The sequence below is a fragment of the Castor canadensis genome, chromosome 13, assembly GCF_047511655.1.
Source record: "Castor canadensis chromosome 13, mCasCan1.hap1v2, whole genome shotgun sequence".
In the NCBI taxonomy this organism is placed as follows: Eukaryota; Metazoa; Chordata; class Mammalia; order Rodentia; family Castoridae; genus Castor; species Castor canadensis.
In genome coordinates this window covers 79,415,656-79,438,805 of record NC_133398.1, presented here as the reverse complement: position 1 = coordinate 79,438,805, position 23,150 = coordinate 79,415,656, and the positions used below count along the sequence as shown (strand labels likewise).

The 23,150-nt window shown below is 43.0% G+C and overlaps 1 pseudogene; it reads right to left on the bottom strand.

The window, feature by feature from the left end:
* Positions 1 to 14,874, bottom strand: part of LOC141415467 (mediator of RNA polymerase II transcription subunit 28 pseudogene) — a 49,734-nt pseudogene extending 34,860 nt beyond the window's left edge.
* Positions 14,875 to 23,150: the final 8,276 nt, after the last annotated feature.

Here is a 23,150-nt window from a genome sequence, read left to right as displayed (position 1 = left end):
GGGGGTTGAATTCAGGGCCTTGCATTTGGTAAGAGAGCACTCTACCATTTAAATCACTTCTCTCCCCTTTTGCCTTTAGTTTGTTTTTCAGATAGGGTCTCCTGCTAACTTTGGTGGAGTTGGCCTTGACCTTCCATTTTCCCACTTCCATCACCTCTAGAATAGCTGGGATTACCACCATGCCACTTGAGGATGCATCTTTTTTTTTTTGTGGTGCCACTGGGGTTTGAAGAGGATGTGATTTTGGGGGCGGGGTTTGGGTGTAAATGGAGTTTATTAAAAGTCAGGGAAAGGGAAATACAAAGGCAAGCATAGATGGCCCAGGTGGAGTCTGGAAGCAGAGAGCCTGCTTCTGCTCTTCAGGTGCTTTTTTTTTTTTTTTCATTTATTCATATGTGCATACATTGTTTGGGCCATTTCTCCCTCCCTGCCCCCCATCCCTCCTTCTCCCCACCACACCGAGGATATGATTTTTAAATGAAGTTTGTTTTCAGTAAATTCAGGCAGAAAAAGTGCAGGAGATGAAAGAAGTTTGTAGACTGAGAAAAATTTTTGTTTTTTAGTGCACTGCAGTTATTCCCTTACAGATGTAATCTTTTGAGGAGTTCTGTCTTTTGCAAACTTGTGGACATCAATCACAAAATGCACCTCATTGTTTTCAAGGCATTCAGAAATCCCTTCTTTTTTCTAAATGCACCCATGGATGAATAATTTCATATAAAACAAAAGTTCCTCATAAAGGTCACTGTAATTTTATATTATCCTCCTGAGAGGTATCCATTCTCTAGGTTCATAATTCATGAACATAATATTAGCAGGACTTCCAGAGGGAAGAATCCCAGACTTCTTACATTTGATAAATTCATAACACCCTGTCCTAAAATTTTACTTACCTGAGGCCTCCAATTGGACCAGTTAAGTTCTTGTTTGATCACTCACTCAGCTTGATCTCTGGATCCAGTTGGAAATTAAATTACTAAATTAAATTAGAGGGCTCAGACCACAAACTGCTCAAAATTTGAGAGTAACCCAGGACCTCGATGCAGCAAGCAAAAAGTGAGCACCATGGTTACAGCTGGTACCTTCGCCTGGTTTTTGCACCTGCGGGTCAGTTGTAGTGTCTCCTTCAGATCCCACTTCCAGTTCCACACCATGAAGAAGTAAACTGTGGCACAATAACGTTTTAAAGAGTTTATTTGAGTAAGAAGCAACCATGAATTGAACAGCTACAGAAAAGAGGCACAGTGCTTCGTTGACAAGTTGTCAAGGACATGTATTTATGAAGTAAATGTAGAAGCAAAATAAAGAAATTAGTTGATTTGGTTGCATTTATGAAATTGCTCTTTTTTGATTTTTTCTTGGACTATTTTGCACAATCATATATTAGTTGGCTGCTTATGATTGGCTGAGGTTAAATTTTGTTTCCAACATATGTATTTACCAGAAATGACTAGAGCTAAATTTGCTTACGTTTGTAGTTCAAGTAAAGCTAAAGCTATTTTTTTTAAATTATACTTTTTAATTTTGAAGTCATAGATTTACAGGAAATTGCAAATATAGTCTGGGAGGTTTCAGGTATCATTCACCCAGTTTTTCCCAATGGTTACATCTACATAATTATAGTGTGGTGTCAAAACCATGAAACTGCCCTTGGTATAATGTGTGTGTCATTTTATCACTGCATCTATTTGTGTAACTGCCACAGCAATCAAGATACAGAGCTATTTCAGGACCACAAAGATCTCCCTCACGTGACCTCTCTGCAGTCAGTTTTTACAGACAGATTGTTCTGTCAACCTCCAATCTATTTTCCATCTCTAGAATTCTGTCAGTTTTGAATATTATATAAAGGAAATCATACAGTAAATGACTTTTTTTGAGATTAGCTTTCTTCTTACTCAATACTGCCTTTAAAATTTATACAAGTTGGCGTGTTTATGAGATGTACATTTCTTTTCTTTTTTTTTTTTTTTTTTTGGTGATACTGAGGTTTGAACTCAAGGCCTCATGCTTGCTAGGCAGGTGCTCTTACCACTTGAGCTACTCCACCACTCCTGAAATGCACATTTCTATTTAGGGCTGAGTGGTGTTACAAACTAACACTAATACCATATGAACCACAGATTGTATAACCGTTTACCTAAGAAGACATTTTTGTCATAAGTTTTTTAAAATAGATTTTCATTTCTTAGTCGACACATAGCAACTGTACATATTTATGAGGTAGTATGACATTTTATTGATGTTTACAATGTGCAATGATCAGATGCAGGTAACTGACATATCCATCAACCCCAAACATTTACACAAAGAGACACATTCTTTTTTTAAGTCTATGCTTTCTTTCTTTCATTTTTAGTGGTTCTGGGGTTTGAACTCAGGGCCTTCAGCTTTCTAGGCAGGTGCTCTACCACTCAAGACATGGCCCCAGCCCTTTTTTTGGTTTAGTTATTTCTCAGGGAGGGTCTTGCATTTTTGCCCAGGCAGACCTCAGAACAGATCCTCCTACCTGGGATTCCAGGCTCACACCACCATACCCAGCCTGAGAAGTCAATTTTTAAGGCTTAGTTGGTTTTGTTTGCTCAAGAATTTCTTAGGCCTGGGTTTCCATTTTAATTTTGCTTTACCAAGAATAAATTGAAGGGTTGGTGGTATGGCTCAAGTGATAGAACACTAACTTTGGAAGTGCAAAGCCCTAAGTTCAAACCCTGCTATCACCAAAAAAACAAATAAAATAAATAAATTGAAAGTAAATAATTAGTGACTGGATCTAATGAAAGTTTATTTTAGTCACTAATTGAAGAAGAAAAGTCTTGAGAGTGGTTGGTGGTTGACAGAAGAGAGTGACAGTCATTCTTTGTGCTGTGTATTCCTTTTTTTTTTTAAATGATGTATTTTTAAATCATTTGCTACTCATAGATACCTTATACTCAAAAATGCACTTAGAGCCGAGTGCTTCACAACTGTAATCCTAGCTACTCAGGAGGCAGAGATCAGGAGGATCGCAGTTCAAAGCCAGCCCGGGAAAATAGTTCACGAGATCCTATCTGGAAAAAAACCTTGCACAAAAAAAGGGTGGTGGAGTGGCTCAAGATGCAGACCCTGAGTTCAAACCCCAGTACTGCCAAAAAAAAAAAAAATGCACTTAGACAAAAGACTACAGCATGGAAAAACAGTAAACACAAGATTGCTTTAGAAATACACATGATATGGTTTGAATGGGGTCCTTCCAAAATTAATATTGAAACTTTATTCCCTATCAGTGGAACTAAGAGTTGAGGCCTTTTAAGAGGAAAGAGTTTTCATGGATGATTTTAGTCCCTTTTAAAAGACTAACAAACAAGCACAAAAGCATAACCTTAAAGTAGGAAGTAACCACAAGCACGCATCATCACGTTAATGATGATGTCAGCTTCAGGGAACTTTCTATACTGTTTAGGCTTTTCGTTTGTTTGTGTTTTTTGAGATAAGGTCTCATCGTGGAACCCAGGCTTGCCTTGTACTCACTATGTAGCCCAGGTTGGCCCTCATACTTGTGATTCTCCTGCTTTTGCCTCCGAAGTGCTGGAATTATAGATGTGCACCACCACTCCATCTTCTCCACTGTTTTTTGTGGAGCACCCAATTGGTAGAGGGGTTCTGCCTAGAGATGCTAAGGGATTTCTGCTACGGCACAAATCCAATATTTGGTAGCAATTCAGACAGCGTTCGTGGCTGGCACCAGAGCTTCTTTGCACTCACTCCACGGTAGCAGGCAGCCTCTTGTCTCCTGCATACCCTCCACAGGCAGAATTTCATTTCTCCGTCCATGGCAGGAGAGCATTTCCCAGACAGAACCCCAAGCTCCTCTAGATCTGGCATAAGCCCTGGTTCCCTATCTTCCCTGCCACGCCTTCATTTCTAGTCACCTTCATATTTTCCCTTAGAGAGAAAGCTCAGCTAGTTCCCAGAAATCTCCACACTCTGCTCCATGGAATTCTGAAGAGGAGACTGGAAAGTTCCCTGTGTGGGTTCAGATGACCTGCTCAGAGGTACAGGTACCATGGACCTTTCCTTTCCCCATCCCCATCCCCAACCACCCAAACGATATTGTCTCCTTCACCCACAAGGATGAGTGTTATTATTTCTGCCCACTTGGGACCTGATCTTCTGTTTTGAAAACTGAGAATGTTAACGTTCTCATTTGCAGTGTGATTTGCCCTTCTCTTTCCACCCACCCCTTCGCAGCAAGGTGAGAGGATTGCTAACAAACAGCAGTTGCACAAAAAACAGGAAGCCCACATGTTCACAGGGTTTCAACAGTTTGTGTCATCTTGTGGGCTCCCTAGGGGTGGGAGTCTTCATTTTCTTCTGCCCATTCTCACAATCAACTTACTTCTCCGTGTTGCATGCCCAGTTTACTCTTCTTTTCTTACATTAAAAGGCTCCAGTGTGGCAAAAATCCAAGGAGAAGGAGGGGGAGGAGAAGGAGAGGAGGAGTGAGAAAAGAAAAGAAGAGAAAAAAATCCAAAGTTTTCTAGAAGGAAACAACTAGAAGATGCCCAAGATAAAAATGAGATGCAGGCTGTTGCCTATTGGCCATCACAACCACACCCAGAAGGAGGGGAGCCAATAGGAGCCCTCAGTGTTGAAACCAGCATGACAGCACAGCCATTCCTGCCCTGTGAGAGATGGTGCAGAATGTAGAAAGTAAGAGTCTGGACTGCAAGGTGTGAAAGACCTGAAGCTCAGTGGTTCACATCCTGTCTCTTTCATTTTGATTAATGCAGTCTTTCATGTAGTCATTCATCCAACAAATATTTATTGAGGACTTCCCAAGCATTTCTCCAAATTTCAAAGTCATGATGAGGAATAACAAAACATCTCTGTTCTCAAGAAATCTAAAATTAGCTCATGCTTTGCCAATATACTTAACTTCTAAAATATCTAAAGGATAAATAATACCTACCTCACAAGTGATGTTAAAAAAGATGGAGTGATACAAAGAAAATGTTATGTGGTGCAGTGAAGCATGGAAGCAGGAAAGACATTTCAGTAATTATTACTATTGTCTCCTTCTTTTACATCTACTTCCCAGTTAAGCTAAATACGTCTAAAAACATCATTGACCCTGAAGCTCAATGGTATTCCAGATTTGGTGTTAGTGATCCTGTGAATTTAAAGATATGGGTGCTGAGCTGGAATGAGTGTGTAAAGTGTGAGCCTCAGTCATTCTTCAAACCTCCTGCCAGGATAGAAAACCAGCAGAGGCAGAGAAGTTTTGGAGGGTGTTTTAAATTGTCTGAGGAGTTACATATTCCAAAATTTAATGGGGCAATGCAGTTATTTGAATGTCTCAAGCATACAGGACAATCTAGAAGACAAACACTGCACACTTTAAAAAAAAATCTTTTTATGTTCTCTTGCAGCACTGGAATTTGAACTCAGGGCCTCCCACTTGGTAGGCAGGCACTCTGCTACTTGAGCCAAGCTTCCAGCCCTACACTTTTATACTGTTTTCATACAGTGTTTTAGGACATCTGAAATGACAAGAGTCCTAGATTTTCCTATGCAATCCAGCAAAGGCTTAGCACCCATGCTCATCGAAGATGGAATTTCTCAGTTTCTATGAAACTGTGGTATGATCTTAAATTTAACTAAATGTCTATGTGGAAGTTTCCAAAAGTTAGCTAGCCTGTAAATCAATCTGGAAAGAGAAAAGGGGGGTTTTATTGAAAGTTAAAAAATATATCCTAGAGTTGGTTATTTGGTTCTGGGGTTCTGTCCCCCCCTCCCTCCCCCACCTTTCAAACACTCATTCCTGTGGGTGCAAAACAAATACACTTTCATATCTCTAAATGAGTAACTTGATCTTCAGCAATGACAACCCAAAAACATGGTAAATGGTGACTAATAGCCAGATGCGGTGCACAGAGCATATAGGAAGGTTATTCTATATTTATACACGTCAATGGGGTGGTTGTGTGAGTTCTGTCAATTTTCCAGTAAAGAAACAACCAAGGAAAAAGGAACTTTTATTGCAGAAACCTCTGACCAAATTAGAAACAGATTTGACATTGTGTTCATCTGAGAAATTGTCTCATCAAGCCCAGCCTCCCTAATCCTAGAGGAAGGTCCCAGATAAATCATCAGGACATCCTTGCATGGAAGGCGACACAAGGCAGATCACACAACACTGCAAGCCAGGCAATCTGAACATATTAATCTGAGCATATTGACAAATTTACCTCTGTTTATACGTGAGCTTTTTTACGATGCAATTTCAGTTTTTATGCCTTGTAAAATGCCTTTGATTCCTGACATTTAGAAGGGATTCCTGTGTCAAAATTGTGAGTTGTAGATTGATTTAAAAAAACAACAAACTAACTTTGCTTTATTGCTTTGGAGATTTGATTTAAGAACTTGGTGTAATAGGGCAAGTGCCAAGAAACTGTATTCGGTAACAAAATTCCATTCTTATCTTCAAAAGTTTTGATTCCGAGAATCTACCAAGCCACATACCTTTGGCTTACAGTTTACATCTCCAATTATCAGGGACCTAAAATAATATATTTTCATTTTTAAACAGTGTCAGAGTGGTGATATCGCTTTGATAAAAATATACATCATCTGTTTTGTCAGATTGATTGCCCATTAGTGGATATCTGAAATGGAGAACTAATTTCTTTTTTCTAAGCCTAGCAGTCACTGTTAGGGTTTGCTATCCTAGTTCTACCTTATAGATCTCAGAGGGAACAAACAGTTTTTCCTGTTTTATCTTAGTTCCTCAGAATTCGATAATCAAAGATCTATGTTTTCACAAATATCTGGGCAAAATATCATGTTTTCATCAATTGGAGTTTGACTATGCAGTATAGGAAGAAAAAATTCACCATGAAGGAAGGAAAGATAGAGTTCAGGATACAGTAAGCTCTGTGGCTTGATTACTCAACTTCTGTTACTTCTCGCTCCCTAACAAATCTATATTTTGTTTAGGTTTCTACTCATCAAGTAAGGTGCCATAGTACCCTCTAATTAGGTCTCTCTATCAAGAGTCCCATTCCAGCTGGGCACCAGTGGCTCACACTTGTAATCCTAGCTACTCAGGAGACAGAGAACAGGAAGATCACAGTTTGAAGCCAGCCTGGGCAAATAGTTGAAGAGACCCTATCTTGAAACAAATCCCAACATAAAAAAGGGCTGGTGGCTCAAGCAATAGAGAGCCTCCCTAGCAAGCCTGAGGCCCTGAGTTCAAACTCCAGTACCACCAAAAAAAGAATCCCATGCTTCCTTGATGGGACTCCAGCAGAGGTGAGTATGAGTGCCCTCAGCGTGCCTGTCAAAGGATCCTTTGTTATCCTGGCAGACAGCCTAAGTGTCAGACCCATGACCAGGTGTCCTTCTCACAGGAAACTTGTTTATTCTGCCAGATGCCCTTGGGTCTCCTGTCTGACCTGTGCCCAGTTTATTCTGAAAGCAGGATAGATAGCTAGATGATAGATAGATAGATGATAGATAGATAGATAGATAGATAGGCAGATAGATGAGGCAACAAGGAATTAAAATTAGTAAAAAAAAAAAAAAAAAGTATTAAAAGGACCAGAGTCAGTAATTAAAACAGAATCAGAAAATAAGGGCCAAAGCAACAAGCTTTCCTCCCATCTCCTTTTGATATTAAGAAGCTGCAAACTCTTTGAATAGGTAGAGACAGAAAATAAAAGGACTCGTGTGGTGAATGTCACCCTAAAAATGATACCAGTTGCCCCTTCGTTTTGGGTAGGCGTAGGCCACTTGTCACCATGTTTTAAGTAATAATACGACTCATCTCAGCCATGTTTTGGGTGATAGCTACACCCTAAACCCATTGTCTCAATGCTTGGAAACCTAACAAAATGATTAGGGGGTCGCCAGATGAAGTGGCCGCAAGGTAGAGTCTCCCAGCTCAGAAAGTACACAGACCGCCAATGCAGAACCACCATCTCCTGTGTGTGAAGCATCAGGTGTTTCTCCTTCCCTTTCTTACTTCTCCCTACTTTATCCTGTTTTATTAAAATAAATTTGTGCTAAACTTCTTTTCTGAAACCCTTCGTCACGGATATCAAGTTCCTGTGATTTGCATGGAAATTGGGAAGCTGAGTTTGTAACAGGTGCTTAAACAACTTTTGCTGAAAAAGACTGACTCCCTACTTGGCTGACAAAAACTAAAAACAGGAGAAAAGCTTGGACTCCCTGCCTCCATTTTGTGACTGTCTTGCCCAAGCTTTTCACTTTGCAGTCACCTTGGAACTCAGGAAGGAAAGGACTAAGTGATAGCATCTTTATGAAAAGGGACCAGAACTCCCCCTGAGCAGCAATGAACCTCACAGGACAGACCAGCAATCACCTGGAGCTGGGGTGATCACCAGTGCCTTAGGCCAAGGGAGCCAGATTGCTCCCTCAAATAATGGCAGCAAAAACAATTTCTCCAGAGCCCTTGGAAAACAAGAGTTGAGGTGATGGTCAATCAGGCCCCACCTGACCAATCCTGAGACAATGAGCTGTCAGACCACCTGTTGTCACCTCTGACCACCAGGACACACCTATGACTGGGACTGTTTAATAATTATTCATGCCTTTCACCCCCTGCCCTAATTCTTTGTCTCTTTAAACCAAAAGCTCATGTGTATTACTTGGAGGATGGCTGAAGATGGGCTGAGTGCGTTGTGTCCTGGCCACACAATAAATCTCCTTTCTCTGCCCTTCGCCATTGCTGTCTCTTTATTTGGTGTACAGGGGTGAGTGGCCAGACCTGACATGTGAAAGCTCTGGGCTTTGGGTCTGGGGTCTAACACACGAGTTTAAAGTTCAGGACTTTTTTTTCCTCTTCTCCCTTATGGGGAAATTGTTCCTTGGCCTTTTCCTTCCTCTTGACTGGCTTGGGGCTTGGTGATCTCTAAAATTCATGGAAGTCTGCCAGGGATTTTTAAATTTTTTTAGTTTCCTTCATTCTTAAAAAGAATTTTTAAAGTGTAGTAATAAGAATTTCATGGATTAGAAAAATTCAATATTGTTAAGGTATCAACTTTCTCCAATTGATCTATTAAGTCAGCAGTATCAATCAAAATCCCACAAAGATGTTATATACCTATTAAAAGACTGATTCTGAAAGTTATATGGAAAGACAAAGGAAGTAGACTAATTAAACCAATTTTTAAAAAGAAGCCGTGTGCCAGGGACTCACGCCTGTAATCCTAGCTACCCAGGAGGCAGAGATCATGAGGACTGAGGTTCGAAGCCAGCCCAGGCAAATAGTTCTCGAGATCCTATCTCAAAGAAAACCATCACAAAAAAGAGCTGGTGGAGTGGCTCAAGATGTAGGCCCTGAGTTCAAACCCCAGTACTGCAAAAAAAAAAGACAGACTCATACTACTTGACTGCAAGAATGACTATATGAGTGGGGAGGACATAAGGAAAGGGTATAGGGAGTGAATATAGTGGAAATAATATGTCCATGTGTATAAATAGAAAAATGAGACCTGTTGAAACTACTCCAGGAATGGGGGTGGGGAGATAAAGGAGAATGACGAAGGGGGTGAATTCCACTATGATATATTATAAGCACTTTGTAAATGTCGCAATGTACCCCAGCACAACAATAATTTTTAAAAAAGAATGACTATATGATATCATAGTAGGATTACAAGGGTGAGAAACTAGCACCCTGCTTCTCCCAAGATTCTTACACTGGAAGCCTGGTTCCTGGGTCACAGTTTTGCAGTGGTGGAGTCTTTAAGAGGTGGTGCCCAGTAGAAGGTAGTTAGGTCATAGGGTGCCAACCTCAGAAAGGAATAAATGTGGTTCTAGTGGAGTGGGTTAGTTCTTGGGAGAATGGATTCTTGTGATACAAATTCAGCTGTGGCTCTTCCTCTGGCTTCCTTTCTGGCCATGGGATCTCCTCTATACATCCTCTTGCCGTCATAATTTTTCTGTTGTTCAGCCCTCAATAGAACGGAGCAGAATGCTGGCACTATACTTTTGGATCTCTACAACTGAAAGCTAAATAAATCTCTTTTCTTTATAAAGCACTCAGCCTCAGATATTTTGTTACAGCGAGATCAAATGGCCTAATTTAGACACAGAAAACCTTTTAACCATGACTTGTCATCATGTCTTCAACTTAATTTCAAATGCTTCAGCAAAAACAAGTTAGTTTACACAGGGAGACAAAGAGAGACATGGATAATACTAACGAATGGAGAATCTAGATGAATGGTTGTTCATTGCTCTGTTCTTTTGAAGTTTTTAAAAATTAAAAGGTTGGGAAAAAAATCACTTTCCCAGGTGAGCTGTGTCAAAACATCCCCTTGCATCAAAAGGCCAGTTGAGCACAGCAATATGAATGTAATCAGTGTCACTGAAATGTGCTCGGGAAGGGCCGGGTGGAGGCCAGACCAGACACTTGCTGTGGAGCCTTGGAAGGCTCGGGGCAGCTGACCGGCTGATGGGACCCTGCTCTTCTAGATTGCTCGGGCTGGCTTCAGTGCAGGCTTTTTCAGCAGTGTGGCTGTCTCTACAATGGCCCAGTGTGAGAACACTGCCCCTGTCCGTCCCTCCCTCCCCTCAGGTGGGCACCCAGCCAGGAAAAGTTTACTGATGGCAGTTGTAACGCATGGGACCCAGGTGTCTGGAACATTTTTATGTTGTCTCGGTTTTTAATGGAAAGTGAGTGAAATAACAACGCTGGCACGGTTCCAGGGAGATTATATTGCCTGCTGACTTGGCAGCTTCTGGAGCAGCCTGCTCAAGTTCAAATCCAGAGACGTTGTCTGCCATGGTTAGCAAGGCACACCCAGCTGGGCTTCTGCTAGCCCAGCCTCCTGACCAACTTGGACGTGGGAATGTGACAAGAAACACTGTCACCCATGGTCGCTCTTTTTGCCTTCATTTGCTCAGTGGGGCTCTGTACAGTTGTCCAAGTAGGACATTTTATTTTTTTTTTTTAGCACTTGCCACATCGACAGTGGAACAACTTCAAGACAAATAGAATAGTTTGTACAAACTTGTTTTCAGTTTCATACTGACTGATCCAAAGCCTGCTTCTCCTCTGTTCCCCACCTCCCTATTTCCTTTCTTTCTCTTTTTTGCTTTCTTTCTATCGTGGTAAAATATACATAACAACTACTGTTTTAACTGTTTTAAGTGTACAATTAAGTGGCATAAAATACCTTCATCTTTCATTTAAAACCGTTTTTAGAATTACTATTACAAAACGTAGTTCAAAAAAAGAAAAATCCGCACACAAACCCTATGGAAGGAACAAATGGCAAAAAGCTTTCCCTGCTGCCCCCTGTCCTCCCACAAGACACTTCTGGTGAAGCCTGTGTGGAACATTTTAGCGGAGGTATGCCCTGTCCTCAGTAGAGGGGCTCAGGCCGTGACAGCACAGTGGCTTTCTGATCTAGAGGTGGAAAGTTTCCTTACGCAGCTGCTCAGCATGCGCACACACACACACACACACACACACCCCTTTACACCTGACCACGTTACAGGTCACATTTTATACTTGTGCACTAAGGAGCTACTATTCATACTGCTCCATAACTTTGGGCTTTTTTCACCTTTCCTACACCTGCCCCATAAGCACCCGCACCTGTAGGCACCTCAGCACTCCTTCCCTTCCCCAAGGCTTTGCTCAAACACTGCTGGCTGCCTACAGGTGTGATTCTGCAATCAATTCTGCAAAACCCTCCCGATCTACCCTGTGCCTGTGTCCCCAGAACCTAGTGCTTCCTAGCCCAATGCAGTAGACAGCGACACAGAGCAGAGGAGCGCTGCAGGGAGCCGGTCACCTGTGGGTGGGAGTCTCGGCTCTGCCACTGGCCTGCTGGACCAGGGGGGCACGAAAGCCAATTCGGACATTTTTCTAACTTTCTCTGGACCTATTTTCTCATGTGAAAATGTTGAGCTTTTAATAAAATGGAACAATGCTATTTTCTATAGAAATTACATATGTGTATTAATTAAAGGGTTATACTAGTCAAAGTTTGCCAGAGAAACTGAACCAACATTGTCTGTGTGTGTACACAGAAATATGCGTACATGGGTGATCAGACACACACACACAGGCCTGTGGAAGCTGGCAAGTCCAAAGCCTGCAGCATAGTCCAACATGCTGAGTCCCAGGGAGAGCTGTTTTGAGTCCAAAAATAGTCTGTTGGCAGAATTCCTTCTTTTTCTGGGGAAGCCAGTATTTTTCTATTAAGGCTTTCAACTGATTGGATGAGGACCACCATATAGGGAAGGTATTATGCTTTAATCAAAGCCTACTGACCTAAATGGTAATCTCATCTAAAATTCTCTCATAAACTGGGCACCGGTGGCTCACGCCTATAATCCTAGCCGCTCAGGAGGCAAAGATCAGGAGGATCGAGGTTTGAAGGAAGCCCAAGCAAATAGTTTGTGAGACCCTATCTCAAAAAACCTTTCACAAAAAAATAAGGTTGGTGGAGTGGCTCAAGGTGTCGACCCTGAGTTCAAACCCTGGTACCACACACAAAAAAGATTTCTCTCATAGAAACATCTATTTGACCAAGTATTGGTGTACTGTGACTAGTCAAGTTGATGACAAAACTACCCATCACACAATGCTTCTTATTTTGTTTTTATAGTTTGGTGCTGGGGATTGAACCCGGGGTCTCACCCATGCTAAGTACACACTGCACCACTGAGCTACACCCCCATCTCTCATGGTGCTTTTTGATTGAAAAATACCGGAATGACTTAAATCTGAATCCCTAGAAACAACCCAAATATTTAGTACCACTGTCCTCAAAGCAGTGCCTTCCTCTTACACGCAATCATGATTCTCTAATGACAGCTCTCCGCTCTGAGAATGTGTAAAGCCATTAAGAACTGGGAGTATTAGATTTCCTTTTTTCTTTTTTTTTTTTCTTTTGGTGGGACTGGGGTTTGAACTCAGGGCTTTGAACTTGCAAAGCAAGACTGTGGCAGGAAGGCAGAGAGGGGGAAGGGAGATAATGAGTGACAGTGGAGCAAAGAAAAACTGGAGTTGGGGAATGTTACCTGGAGACTAGAGAAGGGTCACCTCGCCCCAGAGTTAGAGCAGGCAATGAAATAACATGTGATTATGTATGGGACAAGCTGTAGCCCCGCCCCCCATTTCTGTAACCTGCTCTAAATGTACATAAGGAAAGCCCCCTTTGTTTTGGGGTGTCAGCCTTTGGACATGAGTCCGCTAAGTCGCTGCCGGCTTGCTTAATAAACTTGCTTCCCGAAAGCTCTGGTGCCCTCTCAGTCTCTGTCTGAGCCCTCCTGCAATAAGACCTCTGCCACTTGAGCCACACCTCTAGTCCATTTTACTCTGATTATTTTGGAGATGGGAGGTTCTCAAGAACTATTTGCCCGGGCTGGCCTTGAACCAAGATCCTCCTGATCTTAGCCTCCCAAGTAGCTAAGATTGCAGGCATGAACCACCAGCACCCATCTGGATTTTTTTTTTTTTAACTAGTAATATTGGTGGGCATTTATTTCCTGTTTACCGTGTCGATAGTACTATATAACTTTTTTGTTTGTTTTGTTTTATGAGACAGGGTCTCATTATGTAGCCCAGATTGGCCTGGAGCTCTCAATCATCCTGACTCAGCCTCCTTAGTGCTGGGATTATAGCTGTGCACCACCACACCCAGCCCATGTAACACTTTTCACTACTTATTTTATTGTAAACGATTAAAAAAGAATTGGTACAGTCACAATCTCATGATTTCTTCCCTCTCTCCACTCTCTGATATTTGCTATTTACATCATTAGTCTTACATTGTTAAGGTTTATACAACATATTAAATGCTAAGTTATAATTTCCACAGTTGTTCCATTTTAGTTTTATACATAGATATGTCCAATGCTCACTAGCATTTCTTTTACCAAGCCTTCTATATTTGTGATTATTTAGTTTTAATTCCTTCCTTGGTTTGCTAGGTTTTCATCAACACATCTTTATTTTTTTTTTCCTAATCATTTTTTTTTCATAGAAGTTCCATGGCAGTGGTCTATGTGGTGCCACTTTCTTGCACTTGTATGGCATTTGGGCTCATGCTTCCCTGAGAAGTCAGGAAATGTCAGTTCCCTGATTGTCCACTGGGAAGAAGAATGAAGCGTAGACTGTTCTCTTAGGTACAGCCTGCATCGCTTAGTGGCATATCCTGAGAAATGTGTCAGGTCACGGGGTAAACATCAGCGTGCACACACAACTCGAGAGTGCAGGTCAGTCTCTCCACCTGCTCTCCAAGGAGCTCAGGGTTACAGCATTTGCTTAGCCTGTGTGAGGCCCTGGGTTCAATGGTTCCCCAATACCACCACACACACACACAGACAGAGAGACAGGGAGGGGGGTACAGGCTGCAGCTGGTGTCACACTGCATATTGCTTTACAGGAAATTTTAGGTGGGGGTGGTGAGAGGGCAGTGCTGTGGTTTGAACTCAGGGCCTTGCACTTCCTAGGCAGGTGTTCTACCACATTAGCCACTCTATCAGCCCTTTCTTATTTGGCGTGTTTTCGGGATAGGGTCTCATGAACTGTTTGCCCAGGGCTGGCTTCGAACTGCGATCCTCCTGATCTCTGCCTCCTGAGTAGCTAGGATTACAGGAGTGAGCCCCCAGCACCAAGCTCAGAACTTTTCTTTCTGTAAGTAGAAGGAGTACGCTCTAACATATTGATAGGAAGCACAGTAAATACATAACCTGGTAACGTAACTATTTATCATCAAGCATTGTGTGTGTGTGATTGAACGTGTGATACTTACCGGTGGAGACATGTGGGGATTGCATGGCACTGTGTGAGCACAGCTGTAACAGCACTGCTGATAGGTGTTTTTCAGCCCCTGCAATCTTTCGGGTCATGTGTGCAGTGTGTCATCAAAGGGCCCTCCCATGCTGTGTGACTATACTTGTCTTGCTTCTTGTGCTTTGAAGCCCAGCTGTTTTGGTTTTTGTTTGTTTGTTTGCTTTGGTTCTTTTTGAGAGTATTGGGGATTGAACCCAGGGCCTCATACTTGCTACCACTTGAGCCACACCCCCAGCCATTTTGTTCATATTTTGGTTTTGAGACAGTCTCACTACCTTTGCCCAGGACTGACCTCAAACTCACAATCCTCCTGCCTCTACCTCACAAGCAGCTGGGATTACTGGCATGTACTTCCACACCTAGTCAACAAATTCTCTACCCTTGACTTTTATTTTATTTTATTTTTTTGCCAATAGTCACTGTTTATTAACTGACCAGATTAGAAAAATATCACATCTACCCTTGATTTTTAAAAACATTTTTCATTAGGATATATTCATTGTACGGGGGATTCATAGTAACAATTCCGATTAGAATTATTTTGTATATTAATTACATCGCTCCCATGATCTCGCCCCTCAACCCACTCCCTGCCCCACTTAGAGAATCAATCCTAGCTACTCAGTAAGCAGAGATCAGGAGGATCTTGGTTCGAAGCCAGTCCAAGCAAATAGCTCTCAAAACCCTATCTTGAAAAAACCATCACACAAAAAAAGGACTGGTGGAGTAGCTCAAAGTGAAGGTCCTGAGTTCAAACCCCAGTACCAAAAAAAGAAAAAAAGAATTTGCAAGAAGTTTCTTTGTTCTAGTTCATATAAGTATATGAAGTCTATCCACCATATTCCCTCAGGTTAATCTCTTTCATTCACTCTCCTCCCTCCCACTAGTACCCCCCAACATGCAGTGTATCTATTATACAGTCCTGTCTTTTGTTCTTAATATTTAACCATTGATGTTTTGCAATGTTGATTTTCTTGTTTTTGTTTTTTTTTCAGTACTGGTGTTCGAACTCAGGGCTTTCACTTTGAGCCACTCCACCAGCCCTATTTTTGTGAAGGGTTTTTGAGACAGATTCTTGTGAACTATTTACCCAGACTGGCTTTGAACCATAGTCCTCCTGATCTCTGCCTCCTGAGTAGCTGGGATTATAGGGAGCCACAGGTGCCTAGCTCTTGAGTTTTTTTGTTGTTGTTGTTTGCTTATGACAGGTTCTCTACCACTGGAGCCACACCTCTAGACCTTTTGGGGGAGATAAGTTCTCACTTTTTGCCTGTTCTGGCCTTTACCTCAATCCTCCTATATTATGCTTTCCCACTTAGCTGAAAGAACAGGAGTGCGCTGCCATACTAAGCTTTTTTCTACTGAGATGGGGTTTAGTGGGCTGGCCTCAAATTGTGATCCTTCCTATCTTAGCCTCCCAAGTGGCTAGGATTACAGGTATAAGCAACCAGCACCCGCACCCAGCTCTTGGTTTTGTTTTGTTTTGTTTTTTTAATGAGGACAGGATACACTGTCTTGTTATGTAAATGAAACTCCTTATTTCAAGCAAGTGTTCATTCTTGTTATACATCTTCACTCTTTTTGGTTTCCCTTTCTTCTTTTCTCTAAGAACCCAAGCTCCCCGTGTGTTCTCTCTTTATCTCCATGCTTCCCTCTGAGAGAAGTCCCGGTGCTGTCAGGCCTCTCAGTTCTGCCCCGGTGGCATTTCCCGAGTTAGACAGCAGGCCTCACAAGAGCCTTGATATGATGCTTATGGTCCAAGGCGTGAAAACGTACCGAGTACTTGCGACAGGCCAAGCATGGTACGTGTCATCTACATGCCTTGTCACTCATACTCATAAAACCATGAGTTTCACTATGATACCACTTCACAAAAAGTGAAGTGCAAAGACAGTCGCTTTCAAGGACACGTAGTTCATAAGTGACAAGCTGGCATCCCAATCCAATTCCTGGGGCCAGAGTGTCACGTTTTCTTTTGTGTTGTTGATGTATATATATAACATATATACAGCATATACTAGTTGTGCAGGGGGTTCCATTGTGACACTTACATAGGTGCTTACAGGTTATCTTGATTAGCTTCACCCCTCCATCATTTTCTCTCATCTCCACTCCCCTCCCAGGACACTACCTTTCATGGGAGCTGTCACACTGTATTTGACTTGTGTCCATTAGGCTTTGGGTAACAAGGAGATGACTTCATTCACTTCTTATTAACCATTCGTTTATTTGGCCTACTGAACACCTAGTATACATTAAGTATTATGGGTGTTAGAAATGCAAAACTACGTACAACCGAGTTCACTGCTTTCAAAGCAGCCCCAGTCCAGGGGGAGTGGGAAAGCCATCATCCTCGGTAAGGCCACAGTGAAAGAGTAAACTCTTCCCTGGGATCACAGAAGCTTTAGGGACATGTGAGTATATTTGGAAGGAGAAGAAGGAGGTTCTCAGGTAAGGTCACATGAAGATATTTGAGTTGGAAATGGAACATTCCAGGCAAAAGTAGGGGTGTGTGTAATGCTGAGCTGAAAAAGAATACATTCTTTTCTTATTTTTCTTTTAAAATTTTCTTTGGTGTTGTGCTGGGGATGGAACCCTGGGCTCCACACATACTAGGCTGCTTTACCACTGGCTTACACTCCCAACTGCAGACAGAGAGAGAGAGAGAGAGAGAGAGAGAGAGAGTGTGTGTGTGTGTGTGTGTGTGTGTGTTGGGGGAGGAACTTGAGTTTTGAGCTCAGGGCTTAGTGCATGCAAAGCAGGCACTCTACCACTTGAGCCACACCTCCAGTCCATTTCGCTCCTGAACTATTTGCCTGGGCTGGCCTCGAATCTCAGTCCTCCTGATCTCAGCCTCCCAAGCAGCTAGGATTACAGGTGAGAGCCCCCAGCACCCAGCAGAGAGCACATTCTTAATGTTTAAGCAAAAATGAAAAGTTTCAAGTGATTGGAGCACAATATATAGGAAAATAGCATTTAAAAGACAAGGAAAGTCAGGACCAAATGAAGGACTTTCCTTCTGCCCTTAATGAACACGTATACACTGGAAAAGGGATACTGATGAGTTTCCAGGTTATTGAGAGGCTCATCTGTACACTCAGATCAAATTTCCATACAGCACCTTGTAGCTTATATCACTTACTGGTTTCCTTTGGATTTACAGTTGGGATTCCCAGCTGATTGTATACAAGAATATTCTTCAGCCAGGCCTCATTCCTATAATCCTAGCTACTCAGGAGGCAGAGACCAGGAGGCTCAAGATTCTAGGCCAGCCTGGGGAAACCATTCATGAGACCCTATCTTGTCAAAACCCATCATAGAAAGGGTTGGCAGAGTGGCTCAAGTGGTAGAGTGCCTGCCTACCAAGTTCAAGGCCCTGAGTTCAAATCCCAGTGCTGCCTAAATAAATAAATATTCTACTCTTGGTTTTCTTCTAAAGTCATAAAAGCAACCAGTCAGCCTGGATGAGGATAGGGGCTACTGACACTCCTTCCTTCTAAAGAAACCAACACAGTCCAGCAGCCTTTTCTCAGTATAAGTAGAGAGGATGCCGAAAGATATGGTTCTTTCTAAACACACAGTGTTTTTCACTTTGAAAGCAAACTTTCTGGCAGTGCCTCCCAGCAGGACTGGACAGCTGGCTGGGTCACTGGGGATGGGTGGGCAGGAAGGTGTGGTGTGCAGAAGGTGACTGGGATGTTTTCTGAACATCAGAGCCCACAAAACTATACTCCTTGACTCTAGAACCCAAATACATGGTCTGGGCTTGGGATTTAGGAAAACAACTGAAGGTCTGTAAGGTTGGTGCACATGCACTTATTAAAAACAAAACTATAGCTTTAGGAGGGAAGACAGGAGAATGATGAAGGGGAAAAATCAACTATGATATATTGTAAGAACTTTCGTAAATGTCACAATGTACCCCCAGCACATTAAAAAATTTTTTTAATCAAAAAAACTATAGCTTCCTGTTTTATAAGCCTACAGTTTTGCCTATAGTTGGTACATTTTTTTTTAAATCCTAGCAAATCCATTTGAGAAAATAATGATAATAAATGTGCTAGGGTTTTTTATTTTTAAATTCAAATGAAAATGATTAACAATGGCCAACTTACAGAAACGTTTCCAATTTTAGTGAAAAGGCCAATTTGTACAAACCTCAACAAAGTTGTGAGGAAGTGCCATAAATAAGGGAAGAGGAAAGAAGGTTCTGGAAAACAAAAGGAAAGCGGTGACCAGGGACACTGTCCATTAGTCACAGGAGGCAAAGTGCCTGGACCCACCATACTTTAGAGTCCCATAAAAGTTATTTAATTTTTATTTCTTTTAAAAGCAGAAGGAAAAGATGAATATATTTTAATGAATCCAGTATTCATCTTTATACTAATACAGTTGTAAAATGCAATCTTTTATTTTTCAATAGAGGAAGGAGCCCCTTCCCCCTTCCAAAAAAAAAAAGGAGGGGGGGGCTTAGGAGCCACAGAAGTCCTCTTTCGACCCTGGCAATTACTGAATATGTTGGCTGGAAGGTCTAATGTAACATTAATGCCACTAACATTGCATTAACATCGATAATGCTGGCTGGGTGTCCCCAGATCTTAGCCTGCTTGCACAGTTTCCCCAGCAATTTCTGGAAACCTCGGCCCCAGGCCCAGTAACAAGGCCAGAGCTGGGGATGGTGGCTCCGACCTGTAATCCTAGCTACTTGGGAAGCTGAGATTGGGAGGATAGGACACACCCATCCAAAGTGGGAACACCCGTTCCAAACTGGGAACCAATCCTTTATGCCGCAGGCACACTACACCCGAGGGACACACGCAGTTGACACTGTAAATGCTGACCAGCTGGACTGGACCACCAGAGGTGCTTCTCCGCAGCCTTCGCACCCAGGCAGCGTCCGCCAGCATCAAGGGACCATTCCTGCGCGCCTCCCCTTGCAGCCTTCTCGCCACTCTGGCGGGCGACCCTCCCGGTTGTTCTCCATCTCCTGGTGGTCCACCTCCACCAGTACCTTCTAGCTCTGCCACCCTCGCCCGTGAACCCTTCTCCGGCTTGGTGAGCACTTACGCTCTAACAATTCCCTCAATGAAGGTGTGTGATCTGAACTTGCGGCTCTGGGTCCTCCTTCACGTGTGCTGCGACCATGTATGGGGGACGCCGGATTGAGTGCACGCCTTCGTGAGCCTGTTCACTACACAGTCCCACCACAACCAGTCAGCTCTGTATGCACTGTCCCCTTCCATCGCCCAGAAGCCCCGTCAGGAGACGCCCCACAAGGTGGGGTTCCTTTAGCAGGTAAGAACCTAAGCTAGACAGTGGGAGCACCTGTCCCCAGGATTTCAACCCCTCAAGGAGCCAAAATGGCACTGTAGCACCTTCCATCCTGACTCAGGGGTGACACTCTCCTCAGGCCCAGGAATGGTGGAGCGGCTCAGCCTAGAAATCCAGGTTTAGTGCTTCCACCCAAGACCCCAAATGGCTTTTTTTTTCCATTTATTATTACTTTTTTATGTTTTAGTAGTACAGGGGTTTGAACTCAGGGTCTCATGCTTGAGGAGTGGCACTCTACCACTTGAGCCACTCCAGCAGCCCCCAAATGGCTTTGCTTATACTGCAGCCTCCCAAAGTCCATCCTGGAAATAGCAACTCTAGCTAATTTCTGGTCTCTGAGCCTGGGTTGGGGAACAGACAGCATCATGCCTTGCAGCGACCATTTGTTCCTGTCTTTCACAAGACCCTATCTCAAAAAACCCTTCAGAAAAGTGGGGCTGGTGGAGTGGCTCAAGGTGAAGGCTCTGAGTTCAAGCCCAGTACCACAAAAAAAAAAAGAAAGAAAGAAAGAAAAAAAAAAGGTGCAACTGATTGTATTAGACCTATGAGAAAGAGATAAAAGAGGAATCTCCTGCTTCTTGCTAAAGTTCAAATGTATGGCAGCCTCTGGCACCCTGGAAGAAATAGCCAGGCCTCTGGCTTACTCAGCACGTCCCCAGCCCTTACCTATCTCAGTTGTTGAGTCTCTGCTCCCTGCGACTCTGGAATTCTTCCTTTTTCCTTCTACCTACTGGATGTGCCTAGAGCTAGCAGTCCTGGGAATTGTCTGTCCTTAGTTAACAGCTCAGCCTGTTCTGCCCATGGCAAGGAGCACAGGTAGGTAATAAAGCCACTGGGATGAGGGGGACCCAGGAGGTCAGTGCACCAGGAGGACAGTGCCCAGGAAGAAGGTATGCCAGACTAACAGGAGAGAGTGAGAGAAGGGTTGCTTATAAAGTCAGTCAGGCACACGCACCATCCCCTGTCTGCTGCTTTTTGCTGAGATACAGCAGTCTACACAGGTGTCCTGGGCCTGCCTGTCTCAGCTGTCAAGGGTGGGCAGGTGCCCCTCCCTGACCTAATTGAGGACATCTGTCAGATAGGTGGGGGCGCCCAAAGCTGCTGTAGGCAAGGGGTGTGCATAGGATGTCTGCAGCAGTTGTGACTGAAACAGCCTTTCAGCCTCACAGCTGTCGAAGTAATGTCTCTGGAAGAGAAGCAGCAGCTTCTGTGGCAGCCATGACAGTGTGACAGTTTCTGTAGCTGAAATAGTCTCCTCTGGAAGTCCACAAAAGCAGCCTCAGCTGTCATGATGATCCAGGTGGCAGAAGAAAGGCTAGTTGATTGACAGCTTGGTAGTTTCTGGTGACTGTCCCTGCTGTTAAGAGGCGTGTGGGAAGGACTAGTAAAAGAGCAGAACTGCTTGTGCAGGAAGTTTTGGTGATTTAAAGGAGAAAAAACATTAAAGAGGGCTTATTACAAAAGGAAATGACACAAAAGGAACGTTCTGCTTTGGCTTAATCTCAGCCAAATACCGTTAGACAGGGTTTTGGTCCTCCTTATCTGTCCCACTCTCAGTCCCTCTTGAGGCAGGAGGAGGGTGAGTTCCAGGGCAGCCTGGGCAATATGGCAGAACCCGTCCCACAAAAAAACAAAAACAAAAACCTGGCCCCCAAATTCATTGTGTTGAGACTTTTCAGATTTTGAAATTCAACCTCTAAATTTCATGGTTAGGAAATTAAGCACATCCCAAGGTTAGACTTCAAGAATGGTATATCAGTAGGAAGGAAGCTAATTTAAATATGGGCAAAAGTTATCATAGGGACATTTACAGAAATAACACAAAGTAAAAGAAGCCTAAATCACACTCATAATTAAAGATATGCAGGCTTTCCGAGGAGCCAGCAAGATGGCAGAGATGGAACAGGAACCAGCTGTTGGAAAGTTCACCTAAGGTTGCCCAGCCTCAACCAGCTGCTGGTCATGTCCTGCCAGCAGGCGAAGCAACTGTGGGATGACAGCTAAACTGAGGCTCGCCAGAAGCAGTGTTCCTTCCAGGTTCAGGTCAACAGATGCAGCTTTTGGAGAAGACAGAGGCGGTGAAGACACACCTGCAGGACATTAGCATCCTGCCCGAGACGGTGGGCAGCATGGTCGCTATCTCTAACCACGAGACCTTCAGCCAGCTGGAGATCAAGGCCAGGATGATAAGCCAACACTGGGGAGAATTCTCCATCACCTACAGCCTGTGAAGCATTGCCAGACAAGGACCGAGGCCACCCATTCCTGCCTCATCCAACCAAGTAGCCTGCTTGGCCAATAAAAACATACACCTCCATAGGAAGGAAGGAAGGAGGGGATGAAGAAAGAAAATGGGGGGGAAGACCTTTGTCATTGTTTAGACAAATCTAAATATCAAATATCAAAGATATTTGATCCAAATCTTTTCTTACTGTTTTATTACAAAAGGGTCTTGTGGTATTTCCATACATGGATACAAGGTATCCAGATCAAGTTAACACCCTCTCTCACTCTCCCTCATTCCCTCTCCCTCTTAAAAGGATTTTAATACAGTTCATTGTATTAAATGCAGTTTAACTGTATTAATACAATTTATTGTATTTTTATACCTGGCCATAATGTACTTCAATCATATTCTCACCCCTTCATCCTCTCCTTTCACCCTCCTGCTGGCACCCACCCCCAAACAGAACCTGTTTTACATTCCTGTCATTCATTTTTAAGGACTAGATTCTGCATATGAGAGAGAACGTGCAGTATCTGTCTTTCTCAGGCTGGCTTATTTCGCTTAATGTGAATTCTAGTCCACCCATTTTCCTACAAATGAGATAATTTTATTCTTCATTTCACTGTATAGGTAATTCATATCATCTCTGTTTATTGATTGGTGGGCACCTAGGCAGATAGCATATTTTGGCTATTGTGAACAGTGTTGTGATAAACATGGGTGCATAAGTATCTAGACTGTATGTTGACTTACATGCCTTTGGATATATGCCCA